Below are 11,776 nucleotides of genomic sequence, written 5' to 3'. Positions count from 1 at the left end.
CCATCTATAAAAAAGCATTTGAAAACTATTAAGATCTGTATAAACGGGAGGCAATATTTTAGTCCTTACTTTAACCTGAGCATGTTGCTGGTCACTGGGAAATATCGAGAAATGAAAGGCATTGTGCCTGCCTTTGTGGGATTTACAACCTACTCAGGAAGATGACACATATATACGTAAAAGGTAATTAGTCATGAAAATCATTATAAACTGATGCATACTTATAATGTGGGCAGATGGCATACCTCCTGATAATAGTTCGAAACCCTGGAAATCCTATAAACATTAAATTGCTACACAAGCCTCATGTGATTATTAGCAAAATCCTCCTCCTCCTCCTCCTCCTCTTCACCACTTTCCCATCATGGGGGTTGTTTTAGGGATTATCTCTACCCCTTTTTTGTCTTCGCTTAGATTCCAGATAAGCCTACACATATATCTGACATTTATTTAGTGCCTTTTTATGTCTTGTTTATCGCTGTATCCCAATGCCTAAAGCAACTTTTCAGTAAATGTCATTGCATGAAGGGATGAATCAGTGGATCAACCCAGGAGAAAAGAGGCAGCTTTTCATTTGGGTCTACACAAGTATTTTGCATTTCTAGAGAAAAAAATAAAAGAAAAGCGGTGGAAGAAGGACTGGCAGGGGCATGCACACACACGCACACGCACGAGCACACGCACACACTAGCTTGATCATACGGAGACATACTGGATTTGAAGAGGGCGAGCGTGAGGCTGGTAGGCAGACTGAAAAAACCCCCCGATGGCTCTGCCAACCTCACATCTACTGAGAACCACTAGTCGAACATATTTAGGGCCCCCTCTCTCTAACATGGGGTTCCCACAACGTGAGAATCTTTCTTGCACAGTCTCTGGCCTTCAGATTTTTCCTCATTCCTTTCAGCTGCCTAGAACCTCATGCCCCTGGCACACTTGCTTAATGTTCGTGCATGAATTTACATCCCCTTTGGATCATCTATTCTTTTAACCTGGATGTGGTTCTGAGCGTGGCTGGAGGTACATCAAGCAAGCTCTTAACGCATTGATGTTCACATGTTGCCGGTCCTGATTCGCTCGGATGGAGCTGTTTTCCATGAAAACCCAGCGCTCTCATCGGTGTCTATGTAAGAGTTAACCCCTCAGGCCACAACATATGCTTGTCATTGTGCAGCTGCGCTGATAGAAGAGCTTGGCCCGTCTGAGTGTTTGTTCCAGTTTTATGTAATTGCTGACCACCCATTATCTGTAAAGGAGCATCATCATTTTCTTTCCCAATTCCTGAGAAACAAAAGCTGTTCTCCCCTTCTTCTTGCAAACTGTTGGAGATAAAGGCAAAGAGGAAGAATACGCCCACCTCCTTGTCTCCTGTCCACCCAAAATTGAGCCACCACGGCTCCCTGCCCTGGACTGTTTTCAAATATTTCTGTACCAAAAAAAAAAAAAAAAAGGCATTTTTATTTTTTTTAAACCAAGACTGCTGCACATGGAACCCACACAGATCCTCGTCTTCAACGGATCAGGCCTTGCAAAATGGCTCACATCCCCGAATGAGAACAGATCCGGTTGGAAATTAAAAACAACCTTTTGTACTTGAAATGGAAACGCCAGCAGATGTCACAAGAAACATAAGGAACTAGCTACAGACAAAGGAGCATTTTTGGGGTGTGGGGTCCAGCAGAGGGGGTGTCTACCTTGGACTGTGGAGGGAACAATGGGCCAGGGGTTCAGCAAAGGGTTTTCTGAGTCTGGATTGTGTCCTAATGAGACAGTATTAACCATCCTGACTCAGTAATTTAAACATTTCTTCTCCAGCACTTTCAGGACACTCTCCATAATTATATTTATTTCACAATAGATTGATCCCAGACATCTTTTCAAATGTACTTGCCATTGAATTTGCACATTGTTATGTGTTCTCTCTTTGAATCTCAGAGAGAAACAAAGTAGACAGGCAGCAAAAATGGGACAAGGACACATTGTCCATGGGCATTTTCCACTCCAGAGGTCTCCCAACCCTCGTGCTAGATTGTTCATTTATCGCTCTCGCCTGTCTATCAAAAAACAGAGACATCATTTGACAACCCATGTTTTTTCTAAAATTATATATATATATATATATTGCTTCTTAGGGATGCACCTGCAGCATATGGAAGTTCCCAGGCTAGGGTTCAAATCAGAGCTACAGCTGCCAGCCTACACCATAGCCACAGCAACACCGGATCCAAGCCACATCTGCGATCTACACCACAGCTCGTGGCAACGCCGAATCCTTAGCCCACTGAATGAGGCCAGGGATCAAATCCGCATCCTCATGGATACTGGTCTGGTTTGTACCTCTCTGAGCCACAACAGGAACCCCCTGAAATCGTACGTTTATACATTTCCCTGATAACCAAAAATATGACTGAAATTACTCTGGTAGAGAGTTTTTTTTCCCCCCTGAAAATGGCAGTAATATAGTAAATGTTCTCTCGCCCGCGTGCTGTGGGGGAGCATGTGATCACGAGGCAGAGATCCATCGCAAGTCATTTTCCTTAAGTGAAATTTATCCTTCCCAAAGAGCTCGCTGGAGTCTGTGACAGAAATAAAAACGCTCTCCCTGTACACAAGTATTGTTTCTAAGGATGAAAGAGCCCCCAAAACCCCGACTGACATTCCAGATGGAAGTACTGTGACGGTGTGGAAAAATAGGATTTTACACAATGACACCAGCAATAAGAGTTCTGGAAGGCATTGCTGGTAATGAAAGCTCCATTTGGAACAGCCCTGCTTGTGGACTAAAACGGTCTCCATGTGGTGGAGTGTATTTGTGAATGAAGTGCCTTTCAATGAGGAGAAATCAATTTGAACAGCTCATTTATTGATGAAACCAAGTCTAGTCTCGGCAGTGAGAGTGCTTTCTTGGAACCAGGACTCGAAGAGATTCATGTGTCTCACCTTAACGGATGGAAGAAAAGCTTCTCATAACAAATGTTTATGGCTGCTCTGCTGCCACTGCGGGTTGGGTGGGCTGCATGTGTGGCATACGGGGGGTCCCAGACTAGGGGTTGAATCGGACGGCAGCTGCCAGCCTATACCACAGTCACAACAACACCGGACCCAAGCCGTGTCTGCAACTTACACCACAGCTCGCAGCAGTCTCAGATCCTTAACCCACTGAGCAAGGTCAGGGATTGAACCCGCATCCTCATGGATACTAGTCGGGTTCGCTACTGCTGAGCCACAGTGGGAACTCCTGAATGGGCTGATAATTGATAATGAGTGAACAGGGTGTTGGGGAAACTAGAATTCCTAACATTTCGCATGCCTAGGGGATTCTGTGGAGTATTCAAATTTGTCTAAGGATTAACCCTCTAGTGGCCATGTCGTGGATTCATTTAATGTCTCCATTCATTAATGAATGAATGTCATAACATTAAATGAATGTTTAATTAAATGAGCTTCCTTTACTCTACCTCGGCTATGCTGGTCCATCTACCATCCCCACACTGTGCCTGACACTTCCCCTCCCCTACGTTTGAGCTCACACACAGCCGGTGTACAGCAGCCCTGGAGGTGTGCTGTGCACAACAGGATGCAGTGTCCTTGTGCAGGGCCCTCCTCCCTGGGACCAGGTACCTACCCCCCATCCTTCCCAGGTGAAGTCCTGCCCATCCTCCTGGCTTCAGCTTTTCATATTTATCTTTAAATTGCAGTAGAGTTGATTTGCCATGTTGTGTTAGCTTCTGGTATACAGCAAAGTGTTTCAGTTATATATTTTTTTGTCTTTTTCAGATTCTTTTCCATTATAGTTTGTTATAAGATATTGAATATAGTTCCCTGTGCTATACATAAGGTCTTTGTTGGTTAGCTGTTATCATACAGTAATGTGTCTCTGCTAATCCAAAACTCCTAATTTATGCCTTCCCACTCCTTTCCCCTTTGTTTTTTCTCTGCCTGTGAGACTATTTCTGTTTTGCATATAAGTTTTTTTGTATCATTTTTTAAGATACCACATATAAGTGATCTCATATGATATTTGTCTTTCTCTGACTTACTTCACTTAGTATGAGGGTCTCTAGTTTCATCCATGTTGCTGTAAATGGCATTATTTCCTTCTTTTTTGTGGCTGAGTAATATTCCATTGTATGTACATACCACATCTTCTTATGCACGCCTTGATGCATAAATGTCAATGGACATTTAGGTTTATTCATGCCTTGGCTATTGTAAAAATGCTGTTCTAAACACTGGGGTGCATGTATCTTTTCAAATTAGAGTTTTCTCTGGATAGGTGCCCAGGAGTGGGATTGCTGGATCACTGGCTCCAGCTTTGTTGCGAAGTCTCCCCTAACAAATGTAGCCTTACCTCTTCTCTCGTATCTGATTAACCCCATCCCTACTGTGGCACAGACCAAGTTCTCTTAGTTGTTTACAGGTGTCTGTTGAGAGTCACAGACTGATTTAAAGCAGGAAGGCAGAGGCTGAATACCCTTTTACTTCCCAATAATCCATAATAATCCACATGCTTTCTCCACCTTAGTTACTAGCACCAAGCCAAAAATGTAGACCCCCCCCCATTCTTGCTCTTTCTTTCTTTATTACCTGTCTATATCCAGAGTAAATCCAGTCAGCTCTGCGATCAAAATCCACTTCTAGTCTTATCTTTTCTTACCCTCTCATTGACATTGTCCTTAGACCAAGCCCCCATCCTCTCTCACCCAGAAAGCTGCCACACCCCCCAACTGGCTTCCTGCTTTTAATCTTTTCCCTCAACAATCCCTCTCACATAACATATATCCTCTTCCTCCACCACTGCCTAGTCCATATGTGACATTTTTCAGCTTCGTTGAACCTGAGTCCCCCTGCCTCTGTGATGAGCACCCATCACTGTGTGAGTCTTGGTGACAGACAAGACCACGCCTCCTCCACTGAATTACTTTGAGCCCTGGTAGGAGCTCAGCTGCTTCCTGATGAGATGACTAAACCCACATTCAGCAGCTGACTGTGTTAAATGAGGTCAAGATGGGATAGAGTTTGGTCAAATAAAAAGTAAGAAATTCAAATTCCTCAGCATTAGAAATGCTGGTGTGAATTAACTCTTGTAACCTGTCCTCTTTTTTCCCCCTAAAAGGCAATTTTTCACATGACCTACTGCTTTTTCTCCTCTATGAGGACTTCTTCCTTCCCCTCAGATCTCTAGTCACCTAGTGGTCCAGGGCTGTGATCAATTCCCTTATGGGCTTCAATCCCTGGCTCTGCTCAGTGGGTTAAGGATGCAGCATTGCTGCAAGCTGTGGGATAGGTTGCAAAGACAGCTCAGATCCGACATTGCTGTGGCTGTGGTATAGGCCAGCAGCTGTAGCTCCCTAGCCTGGGAACTTCGATATGCTGTGGGTACACCCCCCAAAAAAAAGAAAGAAAGAAAGAAAGAAAGAAAGAAAGAAAGAAAGAAAGAAAGAAAGAAAGAAAGAAAGAAAGCTTTTTCACATGGGGCTTTTTATCAAAATACCAAGCCACCATGTGTTTGTTGCCCATGATGGAGCAAGGATTCTCTGATTCCTGTGGCCAGAAAAGCCCCTGCATGCCTCCATCACATGGAAGTGGAGCTATGAGGCAGGGACCAAGCCGGTTGTGAGAGCACAAGTGGATGATGGAAGCATGCAGCTCACGTTTGCAGGGAAACTGCCCTGCCCCACCCCCAATTCTCTGCCACTCCCTCTATAATCTGCGTTGTAACCTCCCCGGAGGTCCCCCTACTATACTGGCTACAGAGGAATCATCCTGAAGCCTGATTTCCTTTCCCCTGGGAAGGGACGGCCATGTGCTCACAGCTGCATGTATCACAGGTGGTCCTGGGGGCAGAAAGGACATTTATTTTTATTTTTATTTTTATTTTTTTTGCAGTGCAAATAACCGACTAGACCATCTCGTAGTCACAGTCAGAAAAGAGGGGGAACCTGAGATCAGAATCTATACCAACTCAAGCTGAGAGGGCGGTTCAGGATATGACTCTATAGTCAGATACATGGAAGGGCAAATGTTGGATGGCTCGTGAGACAATGAGGTTTGGAGGGCAGTGTGTGGGTGGACCTCTTGGGTCCAGAATGAACTATTTGTTTCTCACACAAATGTTCACCCAAAGGGCACCACGACAGAAAAATGTTGGACAATGACAAATATGCCAGATCCTTCCAGACACTGGATGTCACCCTCTGGTGGTTGCCCTCATTGTGTCGCAATGGGAAGAGAAAAGCAAATGTGAGGAAGAGCCTAACACCTCCTTATCTGTGTTTTTGGCCAAACAATGAGGAAATCAATTATCAAGGGAGGAGACTGGAGACAAGGAAACCAACTAGAAGATTAATCTGATGGTTCAGGGGTGAAATAAAGGCAGAAACTTGAAATAAACCTGTGGCAGAGGGGGAATGAAGTGAAGAGGATGGATGCAGATATTAAGAGAGGTTTCAGAACAGGGTTTGACCATGCATTATGTGTGGATGTATTGAGAGAAAGCACCGCCTAAAATAACTTTTGTAGTTCCAGCCTTGGTGATTTGGAGGATGGAAGCGATGTCCAGGGATGAGAAGGCAAAACATCAGGGATCTGGTGGAAGAGAAACACAGCTGGGCTCCGTCAAGTTCGAAGATCGACGTCAGATCTATCTTCACATGCCAAGCTTGCATTTGAAAATTTGGGAAATCACAGGATGGACGTCCAGGGCAGTGATGCAGTTTTGAGGTGATATTTAAATACTGAGAAGAAGTTAAAGAGAGAAGAATGTCAACACTCAATAACAAACAGGAAATGAGAAAGTAGATAAAGAAAATGAATCGTTTTGCCCCAAACAACATGGCAAAGTAGAAATATGTGTCACTGATTCCCCCAGTCCTGTTTTCTATCTCCTCCCTCCCCCCATAGTTCTTGCTCCTTTTCCCTTTTCATACTTCAGTTATACCTATCTTATCTTTCCTTTGGAGAGAAAAGAAACTGAACATATCAACTTGAACTTGCAACTTTGATCCATGTCATTTCCTACTCAAAAACTATTCATGGTTCGTGATTGTCCATTCACTGATATCCCGACTCTGTAGCATTCAGAGCTTCCCCTGATATGGTCACCCTCTCACCTTATACCCCAGGACAGTCACGTCCCACTATGCTCTATGCGGATTCCCCTACTTTGGGGTCTTTGCTCAGCTGCTCCCTGAGCCTGGTATGGCCTTTCTTTCCTTATCCAGCCATTGGGGTACATACATACACATCAAGGTTTTGAAAGCTTCCCAGCTTTTCCCATTCAAAATTCTCTCACTTGATGGGCTTACAGAATCCGCTCTGCACTTTGGTCAGAGCATTGGCCTCAGTGTTCTTTGCTGTTTACACGCCTTTGTCCTCAATAGCCTACAGCTAGAGAAGACTGAAACCTATTCCCTTTGTGCTCTATGCTGGCTTTTTTGAGACTCTGAGCACAGCCATGATTAGATGGATGTTTTGAAACGAGAGAGAAGAAGAGAGAGCAATAATGCAACGAGGCTCAGTCTGGCTCTGTGTGTTCTCTTTCTTAGTCTGACTGATTTGATACGGTGATCGGAGACGTCATTGAACTCTCATAAACAGGTATAAAGGTCTCTGGTATTGCTTCATGCGCTCAGCTGATTACTTTCAGAAAAAGAAAGAAACTCACAAAATGTATGAGGTCTGGGACTGGAGGGGACTTCATTATTTTTAATGTCTCAGTAAAAGATCCTTTTTCCCCTCTCTCTGCATTTACCAGACTAATCCCAATAATGTCTTTTAAACAATTAATTCTAGTTTCAAAAGCATTCTACTCTGCAGTTTGTCCAGAATTAAGTGACCATTAGAAGGCATTAGCTTAGAAATGAGTGCCCTAATTACTTCTGAAAGTTAGCAATAAAAGACGAGGAAAAAAAGTCCAAATTTCGGAGACATCAGCATCTTTGTGATCCTGGCTGCCTTTTGTGTACCTTTCCGTCTTCCCACCGTGCAAATTGCTGAGCAAAGGAAAGCACTGGAGTGTTTTGACACCTGCTGATTTCATTTTGCATTAGGCAAAAGTTTCTTCACCTTGCCTCATGGAAAATGAAGTGTATGAAAAGACATTAGCAACATGTGGATCATTTATCCTAGATGAACTCTAGGAAACACCGCGAAACAGGATGGGGCAGATGGGTACAAGCGATGCATGTCTGACTGTGCAGCCATGGCATTTGTTACTACTTAAAAAGAGTGTCATAGGGGAGTTTCCATTGTGGGTCAGCGGTAATGAACCCGACTAGTATCCATGAGGATGTGGGTTCCAACCCTGACCTCACTCAGTGGGTTAAGGATCTAGTGTTGCCATGAGCTGTGGTGTAGTTCACAGACTTGGCCTGGATCTGGCATTGCTGTGGCTGTGGTGTAGACTGGCAGCTGCTGCTCCACTTTAACCCCTTGCCTGGGAACTTCCATATGCCTTGGGTTCAGCCTTTAAAAAAAAGAGTGTCGGAGGCACAATAGTTCTCTGTGGTAGGTGTATTTGTTACAGCAGCAACACCACGTCAATCGGCTTTCTGTGTTCAGACTTCACAGGTGTTTGTGGAGGCCTGGTGGATATTCTCTTCCTAAGTCTAGGTGGACTAAGGCGCCTATGTTTCTAGTACATTCTCTTTTCAAGGTCGGAGTAGTCTTCCCATGATTCCTGCTCAGGGGAGATGTGCTAGGCTGTACTGCTCTGGCTGATGGGGGACACTTCTCTCAGTGGAGTAGTTCCACGCACCCCATGGGTGACATCTTAGCTCATGTTGGGTGGGCGTGCTGGCAGCACTCATAACCTTTATGTCTATTTTAGAGGCAATTACTTACAGCTTCCACATTGGCCCGTGGAAACGCAGGTGTCCCCAGAAAGAGTTCTTGCACTGCTCCGGTGGGAGCATCTCATATTCCCTGCTTCCCCCTTCCCCTCCTGTCGAGGGTAAGATCTTAGCTGTTGTAACCCTTAGGGGACCAGTATAGGATTAGGGATATCTTCAGGGGGAAGGGTAGCTCTTGGGCTTATTTAGACTGCTGTGCAAAGATGTGAGGTTTGGGACCAGAAAGAAGCAAATCAGAGATTTTTTTCTTTAGCTTTTGCTCCAAACAAGAGCAGCCACAATTCCTCAGGCTCACCTGGTTTTCCCAAGATTCCTCGCCGATGCTGATAAAGGGGCCTTTGAGGCCATCCTTAAAAGAACTCACTAGCCAGCCTGGTTTGGGTTTTTTTCCCCCTTCTCATCAAGTGGTTAGTAGGAAGTTGAAATGGGGAGGTAGTCTAGCCAAGTGGGGTCCCCAGCCCCACGCTCCTGCCTGGGGACCCTGGCTGGTCCCACTCTTGCTGTGCGATGTCGGGCCCCTTCCTTCCCTGTAAAACCCACATCACAGTCTAGAGGTGAAGATTACACAAGATAACGTGTCTGAAGTATTTGGCACAGTGCTGAGCACACAAGTCCGAGGACGTGGGCCATTCATTAACAGTGCTAGCAACAACAGCAGCAAAGGAATTTTGTGGTCATGTTCCCCGAAGCTTCACAAAGGAGAGTCGTGCATCCGAAGGAGGAAGCACAGAGAAACAGCACTGCTGTCTCCATATCGCTGTTTCCTTAGGAGTCTGGACTTTCATCAAATGAAAGCATATTAACTTCAGAGCATCACTGTAGTCAGATGCTGGGCACTGTACCTGCCAGCCTAATGAAGGCTTTGATGTGGTTTGTCCAGGTTGTATAGGTACCCTACCTTTAATCATGCGAAGCCAATGACAGATAGTACCTCACAAGACTCCCTTTCATCTCAAAGTATTCTTCTAGCATGATTTTAGAAGTAAATACCTAGGCATATTATTTTTGCCTTTATGCCAAATTAGAAGCAGGTGAAAGGAGGCTATTTGGTGGCCTTTGCCATGAGAAGATGCATCGCCCAGGGAAAAGAAATAGGTATTCTTCTTCAAAAGGTATGTATTTCTCTGAAGCCTAATGGTTTATGCAAGAGCTCAGGGCTGGGAAACCTGAAAGTTTGGGGAACTGTTAACATGGCACCCTGGAAACTGGTTCCCACTCCTTCAAGAAAGGTCATCAAAGGCAAGACGATGATGAAATCATTATGCATTAATCCTTTAGCTTCACCAGGGGTTTTCCGGTTTCTAGCTTTCCCGCCATTGAAAAAATATTCATAACACCTACATTATTCCATTTATTTTATGGTTATAAATAATCCAATACAATTTGCCGCTGTGTGGTTTGTAACGCATTCAGATCCACTTAGAACGTGATGGAAAAGAACAGGCTTGGTTGGGGATTGAGGTTTGCGAAGGGCTGAGCTCCCCAGAGAGTTCCCTCTCATCACGGAGGGCTCAGTTATGTGGCAGGGACCTCTCTGGTGGCCCAGAGTAAGGCCCCGTCTCAGGAGGCATGTCGGGAGCACCCCGGGGTGAAGCTGTGCAGGCTGCAGGCCGGGAGAAGAAGGACCACGATTTCAAACACCAGCAATCTTTTGAGTCATCTTGGCTCACGATTTCTTTAAATCTCCAAATCCTTCAATGCAAAAAAGAAAGAGAGGGTGATAATTCAAAACGGAAGATTGTTGCTGCGACTCGCTGGTGACAACAATATGGTCAAGGTCTGTTTTTCACAGTTCGGTTCACACTTATTTCAGGGCTGGGGGGGGAATGTGTTCTTGAAATAAATCTGAACTCATTCAGAGATTGCGCGCGGGAGATCTTAATGGAGATTTTTTTCTGTCTTTTGAGACTGTGAGCTTCATTCAGGGTCCAGCCTGCCTGCCTGCCGAAAATGCTCTAGCAAGACGGAGGTGGGTGCTTATCCTCTCTGGCTTTTCTTGAGACCCACTTCCAAACATCCTCCCACCTGCCCGTTGGCTGCAGCGCCGGATTCTAATTAAGTCCTCGCACATGCCGGCTGTCTCCTTTGGTGACAGAGCCATGCCTAGGGAGACTTCGGAGCCTATGGCACCGTGTATTCCTGAGGCCCCATCCCTGGCACTGCCTGCTCCTGGCACTCAGCCCCTCCTGTGAGCTCAAGGGCCTTGCTCAGACGCCATTCACAGGAGCAGGTGAGAGATGCAAGGAAGGCATTGCCTTCATTAAAGCCTCAGTAACGTTTAAGGGTCCTTACACGTGAACTCTACCAAGGTATAGATCCAGCAGCTAAATCCTTGAGATGACAGGTACTAAGTACCCAGGTCAGATTAAAAAGGCCACGATTAGACCTGTGTCCTGAGTCTGCTGACCTTGTTCCAGAGGAGAAAAGAGCATTGGACCCTGGACTTTTTTTTTTTTTTTTTGGTCTTTTTAGGGCTGCATTCATGGCAATATGGAGGTTCCCAGGCTAGGGGTCTAATCGGAGCTGCAGCTGCCAGCCCTACACCACAGCTCACAGCAACACCGGATCCTTAACCCCCTGAGCAAGGCCAGGGATTGAACCTGCAACATCATGATTCCTAGTCAGATTCATTTCCTCTGCGCCACAATGGGAACCCCTGGTTTTGTTTTTTTGTTTGTTTGTTTGTTTGTTTTTAAGTGGCTACAATTCTTGAATGGGCTGATCCTGAGCTCCGTATGGGTTTTTTTTTTTAGATTTTTTTGGTTTTTGGCTGGACTCTCAGCATGTGGAATTTCCTGGGCCAGGGATCCAACCTGAGCCACAGCAGTGACAAGGCGGAATCCTTAACTGCTGGGCCACCAGGGAACTCCCCTTGTGTCTTGATTAGGCACTGAGGCTGTCCTCTCCTAGGAGGTGTGGGGCCA

This window comes from Sus scrofa, chromosome 10, assembly GCF_000003025.6.
Source record: "Sus scrofa isolate TJ Tabasco breed Duroc chromosome 10, Sscrofa11.1, whole genome shotgun sequence".
Classification (NCBI taxonomy): domain Eukaryota; kingdom Metazoa; phylum Chordata; class Mammalia; order Artiodactyla; family Suidae; genus Sus; species Sus scrofa.
This window is presented reverse-complemented; position numbering follows the sequence as displayed.